This window comes from Canis aureus, chromosome 6 (genome assembly GCF_053574225.1).
Source record: "Canis aureus isolate CA01 chromosome 6, VMU_Caureus_v.1.0, whole genome shotgun sequence".
Lineage (NCBI taxonomy): Eukaryota > Metazoa > Chordata > Mammalia > Carnivora > Canidae > Canis > Canis aureus.
The window spans coordinates 23567116-23571202 of record NC_135616.1 but is presented as its reverse complement, the minus strand read 5'-3'; positions in this window follow the sequence as shown (position 1 = coordinate 23571202).

Genomic DNA, 4087 nt, shown 5'->3' with positions numbered 1-4087 from the left:
AAGAAAAAGAAGAAAGAAAGAAAGAAAGAAAGAAAGAAAGAAAGAAAGAAAGACAGACTATCTGGATCAAACTGCTCCCAAACTTTGTGCAAGAAATAATTCTTCAGAATCATAATGTCCTCCCTAATATTCAAGACCTAAATAACAAATTGAAGAAACGTAGATTTCCAGCTCTATTGAAATAATACACCCATCACTACTGAAGACCATACAATGGCCTACATATAGTCTCCTTTAAGCATTCCTGAAAGAGCTAATTTTCCAAAGAGAAATTACCAGTGAGAATTATGTTGCTTGGCAAAATTCTAGAGTAGTTGGCTTGTAAGCAATTAGAAAAGAAAATAGTAATTAAATAACCCACTGTATATTCACTAAGTCAAACTGAACTAAATCTATTTTATATTTTAACACATTTAATGGACGACTAGATGAAGAATTGTTAGTCTTGTGAACATTATTAAAGAGCTGGAGACTAGAATATTTAAGCATATTCATAAGTGGGGCTTGATAACCATACTCAAATATTAATAGATGAAACCTGACTAAAGCAGGCTTTAATGATTTGCTCCTGGGCTGGTTTGGTCATGTGCAACAAGGTCAAGGCCTCATTTACCCAATGTGCAAATGAATCTTGGAGTGATAGCTAATGTGTTGAATGCCAAAATTAAAAATCAAAATATGTATGTAGGGCAGCCCCGGTGGCTCAATGGTTTAGCACCTCCTTCAGCCCGGGGTGTGATCCTGGAGACCTGGGATCGAGTCCCACATCGGGCTCCCTGCATGGAGCCTGCTTCTCATTCTGCCTGTGTCTCTGCCTCTCTCTTTTTGTGTCTCTCATGAATAAATAAATAAAAATTTAAAAAATATGTATGTAGCAACAATGAGCCAAAACTAAAAAAGAAAATTCACTAGTCACAAATGGAAGGTCCTAAATTATGAAAAACATTTTAGAGGCTGTAACTGATATGAATTGCTATTAATGCCCATATATTCTTGAACAATTTTGATGAAAATATGGTTTCTAATACAATGCACATAATGGGGGTGCCCCTGGGTGGCTCAGTCAGTTAAGTGTCTGCCTTTGGCTCAGGTCACGATCTCAGGATCAAGGAATAGAGCCTGCGTTGGGCTCCCTGCTCAGTGGGGAATCTGCCTCTCCCTCCCCCGACCACTCATGCTCTTTCTCTCAAATTAAAAAAAAAAAAAAATCTTAAAAAAAATTTTAATGCACGTAATAGTACCAAAGCATTCTGCATCAATCAGAGAAAAAAAAAAAAAAAAAGTAAAGCACTGTATTGCAGTCAAGGAGCCAACAATTCAGACCATTAAAAACTGAACTGGGACCAGCTAATGAAGATCAAAAAGGTAAGTGATACTAAAACCAGGCCATGAGGAATGACTGAAGAAAATGAAAAAGTCTAGTCTGAAATGGAGTAAATATATTCCTGATATTGCAAGAGTTTCTTACTTTATGCATTCAAAAGAAGAAGCACCTACAGATTCAATACAATCCTTATTAAAATTCCAACGGTATTCTTTCACAAAAACAGAAATAATGCTAAAGTCCATATGGAATCACAAAAGACCCTGAACAGCCAAAACGATCTTGAGAAAGAACAAAGCTGGAGTCATCACACTCCAATTTCAAACTATATTACAAAGCAACAATAATCAAAATAATATAGTATTGGCATAAAAATAGACACATTGAACAATGAAACAGAATAGAACCAGAAATAAACCCAGACATATGGTCAATTAATTTACAACAAAGGAGCCAAGAATATACAGTGGGGAAAGGACAGCCTTTTCAATAGGTGTTGGGGGAACTGGACACCACTATCCTACACCATACACAAACATTAACTCAAAACTTAAAGCACTTGAACATAAGACCTGAAACCATAAAACTCCTAGAAAAAATAATAAATGGAAAGCTCTTTGGTGATAATTTTTTGACTTGACACCAAAGCAAAGGCAAAAATAAGTGGGATTGCAAGAAACAAAAAGCTTTCATACAGCAAATCAAATGATCAATAAAATGAAAAGCTAACCTACTAGGAAAAAGTATTTGCAAACCATTTATCTGATAAGAGTTTAATATCCAAAATATATGAAGAACTCTGACAGCTCAATAGCAAAACAAAAAATCCAGTTAAAGAATTGGCAGATCTGAATGGATGTTTTTTTCAAAGAAGATATAAAAATGGCCAATGGTACATGAAAAGATGCTCAACATCTCCAATCACCAGGAAGATGCAAACCACAGCCACAATGAGATGTCACCTCTTATCTGTTAGGATGGCTATTATCAAAAAGACAAATAACAAGTGTATGGTGACTGATGGTAACTAAACTTACAGTGAGCATTTCATAATGTATATAATTATCAAATCCTTATGTTGTATACCTGAAACTAATATTGTATGCCAACTATATTTCAATTAAAAAAAATCAAAGACAAGAAAGTGTTGGCAAGGATGTGGAGAAAAGGGAACCCTTGTGCACTGTTGGTGGGAATGCAGGTTGGTAAAGCCACTATGAAAAACATCATGGAGTTTTCTCAAAAAATTAAAAATAGAACTGTCATATGATCCAGCAATTCCACCTGAGTATATATCCAAAGGAAACAAAATCAAGCTCGCAAAGATATATTTGCACTCTCATGTTTATTGCATTTATAATAGCCAAGACACAGAAAAACCTGTCTACACACACACACATACACATTCAGCCACAAATAAGGAAATTTTGCCATTTGTAATATGATAGAATTTGAGGGCATTAAGCTAAGTGAAATAGGTCAGAGAAAGACAAATTATGCATGATCTCATTTCTTTGTGGAATCTACAAAACAAAAACCACACACTCATAAATTGAGAACAGAGTGGTGGTTGCCAGGAGAGGAGGCAGATGGGAAAAATGGGTGAAGGTGATCAAACAGTACAAACTTCCAGTTATAAAATGAGTTAAGACATGGGGATATAATGTACAGCATGGTGACTATTGTTAATGACACTGTATTGTGTATTTGAAAGTTGCTAAGACAGTAAACCTTAAAAGTTCTCATCAAAAGAAAAAAATTTGCAGCTCTGTGTGATGGATGTTAACCAGACTTATTGTGGTGATCTGCTGCACACCAGAAACTTAAGTCAATCTTATCTCAATTAAAAACAAACACAAAATCAGAGGTGGTAATACTGTTAATCAGACTAAAATATAGAATGATGATGGTGCATCTGCATGGCTCAGTGGTTGAGCGTCTGCCTTCAGCTCAGGTCATGATCCCAGGGTCCCAAGATTGAGTCCTGCATCGGCCTCCCCACAGGAAGCCTGCTTCTCCCTCTGCCTATGCCTCTGCCTCTCTGTTTCTCATGAATAAATAAATAAAGTCTTTAAAATGGATAAAATATAGAATTATGAAGTTGTTTTGTGGAGATTGCTTAGATGGGATGTCATCAGGCTACAGCCTGAAAATATTCTGGAAAATCTCAGTAGCTCAGCAAGTGCTCCTCTCAGCAATACAGCACTAACTTCACAGACTTGATTACTATTTTTGTTTGCTAGGCCATCACCTCTGTTCAACTCAGTCTTCCCCATAAACTGCCGGAGTTCTGCAGCTTACCAACTAAAGACATAGCTTAAATTTCAAAAGGCAGAATGCAAAAAAAGCCAAAAAAAAAAAAAAATGTTTTTTTCTTGGTAATTAACATCTGCCTAATCTGGTATAAAATACTTGTTTTTCTGTGGAATCCCTAAAATACCTTCTTAAAGTACCCAAATTACAAAAAGCATCAGCTAGTACACAAAAATGAAGTTTCCCACAACACATAGGTAGAGTATGGAAGCATGCTTGGATTGGTAATTAAAGAACTTCTACTTGAACTGCAAAGTTTTAAAAAGAAACTGCATACAATGTTAAGGATGTTGCCATAATAAGATGTTTGTTAGGACATATTCTTGGTTCTTTTTTGTTTTTAAGGAATAAATTTATGTTAGGAAACATCTTGCTTGATTAAATCCTAAGTGGAGGAACAGACAACCATCAGTTGGGAGTGTGTCAATTCTAAAAGAGCATTTTCTAGGA